Source organism: Diabrotica undecimpunctata, chromosome 8, assembly GCF_040954645.1.
Source record: "Diabrotica undecimpunctata isolate CICGRU chromosome 8, icDiaUnde3, whole genome shotgun sequence".
Taxonomy (NCBI): domain Eukaryota; kingdom Metazoa; phylum Arthropoda; class Insecta; order Coleoptera; family Chrysomelidae; genus Diabrotica; species Diabrotica undecimpunctata.
In genome coordinates this window covers 21,935,923-21,950,386 of record NC_092810.1, presented here as the reverse complement: position 1 = coordinate 21,950,386, position 14,464 = coordinate 21,935,923, and the positions used below count along the sequence as shown (strand labels likewise).

The 14,464-nt window shown below is 32.3% G+C and overlaps 1 protein-coding gene across 1 annotated transcript in view; it reads right to left on the bottom strand.

Annotated features, from left to right (window-relative positions):
- LOC140447263 (roundabout homolog 1-like) overlaps positions 1 to 14,218 on the bottom strand; it is a 711,862-nt gene extending 697,644 nt beyond the window's left edge. Inside the window, exon 1 of the mRNA XM_072539818.1 lies at positions 14,050 to 14,218. The gene's annotated coding sequence lies outside the window, so the exon portion shown is untranslated. The remainder of the gene's footprint in view (positions 1 to 14,049) is intronic.
- Positions 14,219 to 14,464: the final 246 nt, after the last annotated feature.

Below are 14,464 nucleotides of genomic sequence, written 5' to 3'. Positions count from 1 at the left end.
AAATAAATAGGCAATCCATCACTGCATGGAAGAAATAGAAAGGGAAGAAAGAACGTTCTGTTCAGTTGCCATCTTCACAGATAGTCAGGCAGGGCTTAAGGCGCTCAATTCTGTATGCCCTAAATAAACTAGGAGACCGTAGCAAGGTTACGGTAGCCTGTGTACCGCGGCTCGAGGGTCAAAAGGGTAATGAAAAAGCAAATGAAATGGCCAAACAAGGCTCATCAATGCCATTTATTGGACCGGAACCCTTCTGCGGTGTTGCAAAGTCAGTAAAAAGAACGGCTACAAGGAAGTGGGTAGCTCACAAATCTCTGGAATGGTGGAGGAATTCGCCAGGACAAAGACAGGCGAAACAGTTCATTACAGAACATTTGCCAAAATTTACGACAGACCTATCAAGCAAAGACATAGTATGTCTTCTAACAGGGCACTGTAAGATGAATAGGCACTTAAAGTTGATGGGATTATCAGATGATGACCTGTGCAGATTCTGTCATCTCGAGGAAGAAACAGCAGAGCACATTTTATGTCAGTGTGACAGCCTGGCAAATGTGCGGTTCTTTGCATTAGGAAAAGAAAATCCACCGGCAAATATACTTTATAAAAAGGGTCGCAGTGGAAAAGGACACCTCTCTAAATCTATCTATCTATTTATCCTTTTAAAAATAGTGTGAAATATAAGAAACTCACACTAGTGTTATTTGTGTTTTTTCTGTGTGTTTACCGTTTTCCCACACAAAAATCGTATATTTAAAAACCATTTCTAATACTCCACGTCTATTGATTAAATTGGTTGCATGATACAAATTAGACAAGAAGATTTCAAACGTAGATTCCTTAATTATTGCTAGTTAACACGAACGAAGAGGTAAAGACCGACACACATTTTTCTAGTAAACGGTGTTGTAAAAAAGTTGTTTGCATTCTGGTTTCTTAGGTCATTTCTGGATTTTATGTTTACATGTAAAAATAGTAGAGCTGATAATTTTAACAGTTTATTACACAAGGGTCGTGTAGGTTGATTTGATAAGAAAAAATTTACATTTAAAAGAGCTGCACTATACAGAATGTCCTTTCTTAAAATATTTTATATTAAATTATTATGTCTTATATTACAAACAGTAAATATTTAAAACTCACATGCAAAAAAGAAAGAGTTCAATGACAAGGCACATAATAACAGAGTAGTTCCCAATCGCAAAGGATAGACATTGAAAGCATGGAACGTCAGAGGTCTTAACGGCAAAGAAGTTGAACTTGCTAAGAATTTGAAAAAATCAAATAGACATACTAGGTACTAAATACTAAAGAGACCAAAAAGAAGTGAAAAAGCACACAATTTTTAGAGAATGGGAACTTCCTCATCACCAATGGAGTGTCACAAAAGGGCAAAAGAAGGTGTAGGCTACCTAATAAAAAATATAAAGATTGCGAATGTATTTTCAGAAGTATTTTAAATATAATACTGGTAACGGCTGAACACAAATTAATGAATATTATTGTTATGTATGGAATAAATGATGAAAAAATAGCTAACAAAGACTTATTCTTTGATAAGGCCTTAGAGATAACAGACATTTTAGAAGGCAACACTATAGTATTAGGTGTTAAACCACTTAAATGGTTGAGTGGCTGTAAAAGATAAACTTATCCCAGATGTACAAGGACCGTAGGAGAAAAAAAACTACACTAGGGAACGCATTATTGATCTATGCAGACAAAATAATTTAGTAATAATGAATACATTTTTTCAATACAAAGTTGCACACAAATACATAAGAGAAATCAGAAGCAGAGGATAAAGATCCATCATAGACTATGTTAGTAGACAGACCATCAAGGCAATGTTAATGATGTAAAAGTAAAACGAGGAGCTGAGATAAATACTATTCTGAGATAAACAAACTATCTTTCAATAAAGTCGTTCCAGGAACGCAACTCAACAATATTGACAATTCAAAAATTTTAAATTTAAAGCCATTTACTTTAAAATGTATGATATATACCCAAATTGTCAATATAAATGAGTCAGATAAAATTATATTATTAGAATAATTTTTTACCAAGTAACAAAAAACAAAATTTGTTTTATTTATTAATGTTTTCTATTTTGAGAACGATTTCCGAATTGAAAATCTATCGAATTGAATCAGCTCGGTTTTGGCTGGTTCTCCTGTCGGCCCAGCGCACTTCAAATTCGCGGCGCTCGGAACAGTTTATCATATCTTCTGTAAAATATGGATCAATTTCGCTTTTTTTAATCTGGGTAGCGAAAAATTTTGTGAACATTGGCGATATTTTTTTTGCTGTGATTTATACTTTAGTGGCTATTAACATTTCTTTTTAAATTACTCTAAATCTCATTTATTTTACACAACATGATATATTTTTTATAATAAATAGTAAATATTCATATAAAATTTATTTTATTAAATGTATTTAGTGCATGCAATAATAAATATTTTTAAAATAAAGAATATACTGTCCAATTGAAAGGGTGGAGTGTAAAATAATAAATGTAAAATACACTCAAAAAAGTTTATTCATTAATTGGTCATTAGTTTGTAATATCGTCACTCTCATTCGGATCGTCATTTTCATCACGATTAACAATCGGGGAAACTCCGTTACACATTTCGCATACTCTCGTACATTTTAGACCATGTTAGCAACAACCACACCGTTTGTTGCACGCAGATTCTAATGTACATTTACATAAATCATCTAATTCCTGAGAAATAAAAGATGCTGCTTCTATCAATGTATTTTGTCTGGAGCGACTAGTCCTGAATCCAAATTAGCAGTTTGGGAGGATGTTGTATGTTTCTAGGTGTTCTACGAGTGTTTTCTTTAGGATCCCCTCGTAGATCTTGCCTAGAGTGTTTAGCAGTGAAATTTTTCTGCAGGATTCAGCACTGGTAGTTGGATTCCCTAGTTTAGGGATCATAATTGTGCTGGATACCTTCCAAGATGTAGGAGAGTATTCCAGCTAAACGCCGGCATTGATAGTTTTGGCTAGCAGCGGGAATAGGGCTCCTGAAAGTTGTCTGAGGTATCTCCTGTGTGTTTTTCCTAGACTACAAAGTCTTCTGACGGTTTCGGTGTCTATTATGATCACTATCACATGATAGTTGGGCCTTCTTTTGATTTTCCAGAAGAAAGTCGACGTTTTGCTCGGTTCTATATGGAATCGTAACTTGTAGACAGATTTGAGAAATTTAAATATCTTGAAGTTAAATAAGTAACAGTAAGTGGGACTGAGACGAAGTTAAGATACGAGTAGCAAAAGCTAGAAATACTTTTACCAAATTCAATAATTACCTTTGTCAGCGCGAAACTCCTTTGGGTCTCCGTATCCTCGTCCTAAAATGCTACATATAGCCAGCACGGTAATGTAATAACTTTAACAATTACAGAACCAGATGGAACGAATGAAATAACTAAATAAAATAAAGAAAGGAAAGACAATAATACGACAATTATATTCGATTAGATGGAGCGACGATATTACAAGCAAATCTAAATACCAAATCATTAAGACAATAGGGGAAAGCTACTCACTGTATGACTGAGACGTTGATTACAAATAACAAAAGAGAAAATAGTATAAATGCAATGAAAATGATGTTTTGAAGAACAAGCTGAAGATTCACACTAATGGACAAAGTGCGAAATGAAGGAATTAGGGAACTAATGAATGTGAGGGAGACACTAACTGATGAGATAGAAAAACAAAAATTTCTTTGGTATGAACATATGCTGGACATTTCTAGGGTTGGAATGTCTCCAACAACTCTGATCCATAAGGCCGTATTGAGAACATATCATCTACATATTCATACTATATCGTGGGGTTTGAGTTTTGTTTAGAAATAATACTTGTTTCAAAATCTTCCATAAATATATTATCTACTAATCATGAAGGTAAACTAGATCCCATTGCTAGAATAAAATTTTGTTTATAGAATTCATTATTTAGTTGAAAATAGTTATTATCAGTTGAATATAGGTGTATCATCAATAACTCCATTATCGCTGATACATTTAGTCTTGTTCTAGTTGCCAATGTATCATCAATCTCCAATTTTGTTTTGTTCTAGTTGCCAATGTATCATCAATCTCCAATTTTGTTTTGATTATTTTTACAGTATTATCTGATGGCACATTCGGAAATAAACTATTTATGTCAAAACTTACTAAAATATTAATTGAATTAAATTCAAAATTTGATAGTTTATTTATGCTGTGTATTCTTTGTACATGTGCCATTATTATTTGCAAATGGTTGTGTGATATTTAATAAAATTTGTGAGTTCACTATAAGGGGAATTTATGGACCTACAAATAGGTCTAAACGTTATATTATACGCTTTATGAACTTTTGGGACTCCATAAAAATGAGGTGTAATTAATTTTCATTGATAATCTATTAATAATCTGTAACATAAATGTAGGTATGCTGTTTTCCAAAGCTTTCGTTGGATCGTTTGTTAATTTAATATAAAGTGCGTTTGTTATCAGGTCTTTAATTTTATCCATTACATCAGTTACATTTTCGTTATCTTACGGAGTTATTATTTTTTTTTAAGTTCTTTCAGCTTTTAATTCCCCCTTGCGAATGTTCTGTTTAATTTTATTAGACTTTTCCAATTAAATTTTACATAGTACTCTATACTCTTCTTTTTCTTGGATTGGTATTTTCTACACTGAGCTAATTATGTCTAATTTTGCAATAGATGTATGGGTAACATCAACGTTTCGACCTTTTGATAGTATTAAACTGTCCGTTGCATATAAATGTCTATTTGATAGATTTAAACTGTTGCTAATATTTTATTTAGAATTTGTAAAGTATATATACGGTTTTGTTCTAAAATAATATTAAATTTCTTGGATCATGGATAAACTTTTGACTCTATATAGAATTTTTTTTGGAATTTTCTGCTTGAATACCATTTGCAAATAATAATAATACATTTATAAAGAATACACAGCAATTTTTAAATAAATTATTGAATCGCAAAATTAATGCAAATAATATGAGTTTTGACATAAATAATTTATTTACAAATTTGTCATTAGATAAGACTTTGAAAATAATTAAAACAAAATTAGAGAATGATGATAGATTGACAACTAGAACAAAACTAAATGTATCAGCTATATTGAAGTAAATGACATTATATACTAATCTATTTTCAGCTAAATAATGAATTCCATAAACAAAATGTTGGTCTAGAAATGGGCCCTGCTTTATCTCTATTATTAGCGAATGTATTTATGGAAGATTTCTAAACAACATTTAAATCCCACAGTTTAGTGGAGATATGTAGATGATGTGTTCTCAATATGGTCTCATGAACCAAAATTGTTGGAGACATTCCTGAATAATATAAACGATAAAGAAAAGACAATAACATATACCATGAAAAAAATATATAATAACGCACTACCTTTGTTTTAATCTCAAATAAGGAAACTGAATATTAGTCTCAGATGTATAGAAAACCAATACACACCAACATATATCTGACAGATAAAATTAAATTATTAGAAGGATTTTTTACCAAGTAACAATTTAGTAAGTTTTGTATTTTGAGAACGATTTCCGAAAAGGTAATTGAAACGTCAAAATAAACCTTTTTTCACGTAAAATTATGTGCTTAATCCCAACAAAAATAGTCAATTTAAACAAAAATATTGATAAAGCTAATATAGCCAATTAAAGTTTCTTGTGAATCTTTAGAAACGTTAGAAAACTATCCGATAAAGATTGGTGTTTGAGGAATTTGTAGTAAGATAAAACTGAACATGTTTACAACTATGTAGGATAAAAAAATAGTAACAGCCCGATAACGTATTAAGATATCTTAAGAATTTTTACGGAGTTTGGTCTTAGGTAATGTGTATTTATTTTAATTTTGACTTTGGTTCGTCCAGAAATGTTTATAAAAATTAGGTAAAAAGTATGCACAAAACTAGAATTGAAGAACTGGAAAAGTAAAACAATAACTAGAAGGGATTTTCTAGCACCACTCCTTATTGAATTTCAGGAAGGTACTGAAATGTTTAGAAATTATCCTAAAAGAATAACAGAGAAAGCTAAAATCTTCTTCTTCTTTAGGTACCGTTTCCTCTAAGGAGATTGGTAATCATCACGGCTATTTTCACTTTTGAGATTGCAGCTCTGAACAAGTCGACGGAACTACAATTATACCACTTTTTCAGATTGTTGAGCCAGGAGATGCGTCTTCTTCCAATACTTCGTTTTCCCTGTATTTTTCCCTGCATTATGGTTAGTAGCAACACATATTTATCCCCTCTCATAACGTGGCCGAGATATTGTAACCTTCTTATCTTAATCGTATTCATGATTTCCATTTCCTTTCTCATCTTTATGGGGACCTCAACATTTGTTATTCGGTCTACCCAACTTATTTTTAATATTCTTCGGTAGGTCCACAAGGCTACAATGGATTACGGTAAAATAGGATAAGAATAACGGATGAAAAGCAGGAAAGCTGTAGGGCCTGATAATATCGAAGCTGAATTTTTAAAACTCTTGAAGAAAGAAGGAATAAATTGGATCACGGCTGTCTTCAATAAAATATACAATACAGGAATCATCCCTGATAAATGGCTAGAATCAGAATTCATAGCGATACCTAAAAAACAGGGGGCTAAAAAGTGCGAAGAATATCGAACAATCAGCCTAATGAGCCACATGTTGAAACTGTTTCTTAGAGTCATCCATGGAAGAATTTATAAGAAGTGCGAGAAACAAATATCGGACAGACAGTTCGGTTTCATTAACGCAGTGGGTACCAGAGAGGCACTTTTCGGAGTACAGGTACTGATTCAAAGATGCAGGGACGTTAACTGCGACGTATACGCGTGCTTGATCGACTATGAGAAGGCATTTGACAGAGTTCAACATCAAAAGATGATAAACATTTTAAAAGAAGCAGACCTGGATGACAGAATAATTTCAGAATTATTCTGTCATCCTCATTGAAAGACCTCAGAATAATTTCAGAACTATACTGGAATCAGACCGCATACATGAAAATTAACGGAGAAGAAACAGATCACATAAAAATACTACGTGGAGTTAGACCTATCGCCTTTGATATTTAATATGTACACAGAGAAAATTTTTAACTAGGCTCTTTACGGAATACACGAAGGCATCCTTCCAAATGGTGAAAGAGTAAACAATGTTAGATATGCCGACGACACCATGGTGATAGCAGATAGCAGATAGCAGAGTACAGTCAACAGTACGGACTAACCATCAATACCCACAAAACGAAACAAATGATTATCAGCATGGAGAATATAAATGGTACTCATCTATACATTAATGGGACGCAGATAGAGCGAGTAAAACAGTATTGCTACCTGGGAACTATTTTAAACGAACAGTGGAGCAATGTACAGGAAATAAAGTGCCACATAGGAAAGGCAAGAAAGGTCTTTAACAAAATGAGCGCCATCTTCAAAAGTCACAACATATCCCTAGATACAAAAATGAGACATTTGAGATGCTATGTTTTCTCTGTGTTGTTGTACGAGGCGGAGGCATGGACGCTCACAGACACCACTGTTAAAAAACTTGAAGCATTTGAGATGTGGCTTTATAGAAGAATGCTGAGAATATCATGGACAGCAAGGATCACGAACAAGGAAGTTCTAGAAAAAATGAAGAAGGAACCAGAGATTGTGTTTACGATCAAACGCATAAAATTGCAATATCTGGGACACGTTATGAGAAATCAGCACCGTTACTCCCTGCTGCAGTCTATATTGCAAGGTAAAGTCAAAGGTAAGCGAGGACCCGGTAGAAGGAGAATATCATGGCTGCGGAATTTAAGAACATGGTTTAAGAAAACCTCAACGGAGCTGTTTCGAGCCGCAGCGAGCAAGGTCATGATTGCCAATATGATTTCCAACATTCGAAACGGATAGGAACCAGAAGAAGAAGAAGAAGGATAAGAATAAATGAAAAATTATGGAAAATTTACAAAAAGAAGTCAAATAAAAAGAACGTGATAAAATAGCAAATAATAACACATTCTAAAACTATTAAGTAAATATACATAGATATAAGAAAGTTAAAATTACAGAACATAACGGTGAAGTACAAGAAATTGCAACAAAAAAGCAATGTCAAGAGTAATTGATATGAATCTTCTTCTTCTTCTAATGGCGCTACAACCCTTTGTGTCTGTGGGTCTTCTCCTGCTTAACAACGTTCTTACATTCTGCCCTGTCTGATACTTCCCTTCGCCACTGCCTGATGTTCATGGTTTTAAGATCTTCCTCTACATCGTCTATCCGACTTTTATTGGGCCTTCTACTTGTCCTATTCGCTTACGTGATCATCGTTACAATGGGTTGGTCCAAATATCTTTCTTAATATTTTGCGCCCAAATATTCTCAATTGATTTTCATCAGTGGTTGAAAGGGTCCAAGTTTCACATCCATAAGTGACCACTGATCCAATTTATATGAAGAGTAATAGGAAATAACACATATTAAAGAGAAAATAAGACGTTTCTAGAAAACCTTTATACAGATAGAGATAATAGATTAGAAATAAGAAGAGATACAAAATGACAACAAAAACATTTGGTCAGATATGAAGCCGATTTTAACTTTTAGATTCCACAGACGAATCATAAAGAACTAAAAAAGGAAAAATAAGAATAAGAATTCGGCAGAGAAACGTTAAATAAATCCACGTCTTCCAACTTTATATACACTTATATAATATATAATAGAGATAACTAAAACATTATAATTATATTTCTATTGGTATCTCGTTTTACATACAGTTTTTCCAAAGTAAACAACAGAAATGTAAAATGTTTGTATATAAAACACAACATACACTGTTATTTATTATTGTAATAATATTGTTCTGAAGCTATTTTCTTATGGCATTTTAAAGTATATACTATTTTATTCGGAATAAGCCACAACTGAAGTTTAAAATAAGTTTATTGATGTTTCAATTTCCACTTCGGAAATCGTTCTCAAAATACAAACATTACTTAATAAGTTAAACAAATTTTGTTTTTTTGTTACTTAGTGAAAAATTCTTCTAATAATTAAATTTTATCTGACTCATTTATATTGATAATTCAGACATACATTATACGTTTTAAAATAGACAACTTTAAAATAATATTGCCAATTTTGACGAGTTGCGTTCCTGGGACGACTTTATTGTAAGATAAATCATTCGATTACGTGAAATCAACTTTACCGTGAGAATATCCGTCAGAAAAAATCATAGCATGTAACTCGTCTAAAAAGACAACCACATGCCATGACGACAGAAAAATTCTTCTGTTAGTAATTCCATAGTAAATTATGAGGAAAAAACTCATCAAATTCTGATTTTATATGTTTGTTATTTAAAAAACATAAATGATGTATCCTCGATATGTTACTGACTTACTAATGCTGGTATTTTCTTTTTATTAACTTCCTCTTTTTGTATGGGTAACCAGATCCTACTGCATTCTGGCGAGGAATTTGCGATACAATTGGTCTCATTTAGCATAATTAGAGCCGCTTCTTAGATTTTTCTCTTTTTACCATCTGTTTCTTTAAGGATTATACTTAAATAACTCCATTAAATCCAATGTTCATTTTCCCATGCGTATTTACATATTTGAGATCTATCAAATTCTCTATTTTTAATATATTGATGTTCACTTATTCTTACATATAATGTAGTTGATGTTTCACCTATATAAAACTGATCGCATTCATAAGGAAATTTATAAATACAATTATTTGTTCTTTCTTGTTCATTGTTAGGTTTAGTTTTAGATAAAATAGATCTCAATGTGTTTGCTGTTTTAAATTTTGTTGAAATGTTGAATTTATTTTCTATCCTTTTAAGTTTTTTGATAAACATTTTCTGTACGATAAGTATTGTTACTTTCCTCGTATTATTCCTTGTGGATGTTGTAGTAACACGTTCTAGTTGTTTTGTTCTATTTGATCGATTGTTGAAAATTCCTTATATATAAACGATAAAGGATAATCATTTTTTAATAAAACAGATGTTAATAAATGTTTTTCCTCCAAGAACGAATTTTCGTTAGAACAAGCAATTTTGGCTCTATCGTATAAGGATTTAATGATTCCCTTTTTAATGTTGATATTGTGATTTGATTTGTAATGTAAATATCTGTTGTTGAGTATTGGTTTTCTATACACCTGAGTCTTATATCCAGTATCGTTCTTAGAGATTAAAACATACAGGAAAGGTAGTGTGTTATTATATTCCTTTTTCATGGTAAATGTTATTGTCTCTTCTTTATCGTTTACATCATTCAGGAATGTGTCCAACCCTGATCCAAAAGGCCATATTGAGAATACATCATCTGCATATCTCCACCATACTGTGGGTTTTAAATTTTGTTTAGAAAGAATATTTGTTTCAAATTCTTCTATAAATATATCAGCTAATAATGAAGATAAACTAGAGCCCATTGCTAGTTCAAAATTTTGTTTATAGAATTCATTATTTAGTTGAAAATATGTATTATCAGTACATAATGTCAATAACTCCATTAGTATTTGGTCTTAGTTGCCAATGTATCATCACTCTCTAATTTTATTTTGACTATATTCAAAGTACACTGGGCGTCACGAAAAAGAAGCCACCTAGAGTTTTGTAAGAATTTTTCAATAACTTTAAGTTTATACAATTTATTCTATTGTAACTAAATTTTCACAATGCAGAAATACTTTTAGCGTCTTTTAGGCACCGACAAACGGTGCCGACAGGTCTATTAAGGGTAATAAGTTTGCAGAATTGATATCAGTTCTACGATCCACGTGTTGTTTGTACCTTATTTTTCTTGGAATATGGCTATTTTGTTTTTCAAAGACCTTTCATTAGTGTACAGTTGTTCGAAGAGTAAACTTGTGCAATTTTTAAATTAAAAACTATGGCTGAGAAATTTGCTAGATCTGTTCAAATTGTTACTTTGATTGGTAATGGAATGAGTCAAAGAGAAGTGGCCAGACAGCTTGGAGTCAGTCGTTGTATGGTCCAAAAAATTTACAAACGATTCGTAGAGACTGGATCTCACGAACGACGAAAAGGATCAGGCTCGAGAAGAATCACGACGGCCAGAGAAGACCGTTCTTTACATCGCACTTCTTTGCAAAATTGGTTTTTTACGGCTAGATCAATCCAAAACCATTTTCAAAATGCTCACGGGTAGACTCTAAGCACTTCTACTGTAAGAAGAAGGTTGAGGGAATTTGGTCCAAGGCCTCGTTGTCCAGTAAAAGGACCTTTGTTAACAGCAGCACATCGACAACGCCGACTACAGTTTGCTAGAGACCACGAGCATTGGACGATAGAAGAATGGAAAAATGTTTTGTTTAGTGATGAGTCCAGGATGGCTCTTTATGGTTGCATCAAAACATACAGAAGACGTGGGGAACGATATGGCGCTTGTGTTCGACGAGTACTTGTTGCTTTTGGAGGAGGTTGAGTAATGTTTTGGGCAGGCACTTTATTAGATTATTATTATTAAGAGATATTAAGAGATTATTAATAAGAGATCAGGCCTTACTGATCTCTTATTTATTGATAGAGGAGCGTTGAATACACACTGATACATTACCGAAATTCTAGACGAGCATGTATTGTATTTTGCTGGGTTTGTCGGCGAAAACTTTATTTTTATGCAAGACAACGCGCGGCCACACGTAGCCAGGATAATAACGCAATTTATGGAAACTGTCGGTGTGCCAAAAATGAACTGACCGGCTCAAAGTCCAGATTTGAACCCGATTGAATATGTTTGGGATGAACTCAAACGAAGGGTAAGAAACAGAATACCTGCTCCAATGAATCGTGAGCAGCTTCGGTTGGCGATCATGGAAGAATGGGAAAAAATGGGCTTTTCCTCAAAACGACGTCCAGAATTTGATCAATTCAATGCCAAATCGAATGAGGAGTGTAATTCACAATGGAGATGGTAATACACAGTATTAATAATCATGACTTACTTGTAATTTTATAAAAGAAACAGAAAAATGTACAATGTATATTTTTATTTTTTATTTTTCAATAAAATCATTATTTTGGAAGAAGTTATTTTTTGACATTTGTTATATAAAAAATGATTGCATACTGCTTTAGAACATTTTCTTAAACATTACACAAACATCTAATGACAATCACTTTGTGGTATGATTCGTAAAACTTAAAAAATGGCAACACTTTTAAGTGGCCTCTTTTTCGTGACGCGCAGTGTATTATCAAATGGCAGATTTGTAAATAAACTATTTTTGTCAAAATTTACTAAGATATTATTTGATTTAAATTTAATATTTGATGTTTTATTTAAAAAATGTGTATTTTTTTATAAATTTGTCATTTTTATTTGCTAATGGTTGTATAATATTTACTAAAAATTTTGACAGTTCACTACAATGAGAATTCATGGTACTACAAATAGGTCTAAGTAGTATATTAGTTTTATGAGCTTTCGGTACTCCATAAAATGTTTTATTAAAAAAGTGATTATCCTTTATCGTTTAAAAATGAGAAATTTTTAACAATCGACCAAATAAAACAAAACAACTGAGAACGAGAACAGCATACACAAGGAATAATACAAGGAAAGTATAAAAGGATTTTCAGAAAAACATAAAAATATAGGAAATAAATGCAACATTTCAACAACATTTAAAACAACAAACACATTGAGATCTATTTTATCTAAAACTAAACTCAACAATAAACAAGAAAGAATAGAGAATTGTATTTATAAAATTCCTTGTGAATGCGATCAGTTTTATTTAGGTGAAACATTAATGCCATTAAGTGTAAGAATAAGTGAACACCCATCTTATATTAAAAATAGAGAATTTGGTAGATTTCAAATATGTAAACACGCGTGGAAAAATGAACATAGGATTCAATGGAGTAATTCAAGTATAGTCCTAAAAGAAAGAGATGGTCAAAAAACCAAGGAAGCTGCTCTAATTATGCTAAATGAGACCAATTGTGTCGCAAATTCCTTGGCAGAATGCAGTAGGATCTGGTTACCCATACTAAAAGAGGAAGTTAATAAAAAGAAAATACCAGTATTAGTAAGTCAGTACGAGGATATATCATTTATGTTTTTTAAATAACAAACATATAAAATCAGAATTTGGTGTTTATTGACAGTAAACTAAATGTAAGACCAAATACTTACCATGTCGGGATAGTATTAAGAGGTATTTTCTGGCTTTTCCTCTTAATTTACTATGGAATCACTAACAGGAGAATTTTACTGTCATCATGGCATGTATTTGTCTTTTTAAAGACGAATTACATGCTATGATCTTTTCAGAAAGTTATGATATTCTCAAGTTAGAGTTGATTTCATAAAATCGAATGAACTATCTTACAATAAAGTCGTCCCAGGAACGTAACTCATCAATATTGGCAATATCATTTTAAAGTCGTCTTCTTTAAAATGTATACTATATGTCTGAATTGCCAATTTGATTGACTCAGATTAAATTAAATTATTAGAAGAATTTTTCACTAAGTAACAAAAAACAAAATTTGTTTATTTTATTAATGTTTGTATTTTGAGAACGATTTCCGAAGTGGAAATTGAAACGTCAATAAACTTATTTTAAACCTTAATTATGGCTTCCCAATAAAATAGTATCTACTTTATTGTAATAATTATGATAACAATACAAATGTCTTGCAAAACATTACTATTTTACAGATAGTTAACTAATCTTAAAAATGCATGATGTATACAAACTTCTTACATTTTCTGTAAAGCTTTTTCCTGGAAAACTCCTTTAACCCCAACGTATGCCGTTCCTTAACCCCAAGTTCCATCAAAATTCAGTAATTCACGAAATCAACCCTAAAAATCTCGGGGTCAGACTCTTTAGCATACCTCCTATCCACAACTAACATAAAACCGCCTTATACACCTCACCGATCATCATGAAACTTCTTTTTTCCACCATAATATATAAAACCACATCTACCTTCAGTCATAACATTCACTAAACGTCAAAATTGAGCACAATCTGTCAAAAAATCGCCGCGACGAACAACTGCCGCGTACAATGTGTGCGCAGCGATCCGCAGTTGACGGAACACTGAAAACAGAAGAGCACCCTCTACCGACTGTGAATGATCCGTTCTCCCTCCACTTCCCAGGGAAGGACTGCCGGCGCTAAAACCAGGCAGATTGCTATCCCAAACTGTCAGTTTTTTGTATATTGTAATAAGAAAATTAGTTATTTAATAATATCAACATTTGTCATGGAAGGCGAAGGGAGAATTTTTCTTCAGGTAAATGACCAAATATAAGTACGTACTGGTTCCATGTATCCGGAAATTTTCTTAGTCAATTTAATAAACTTTTTTTGGAATCGAGAGAGATAATAAATTACTGCT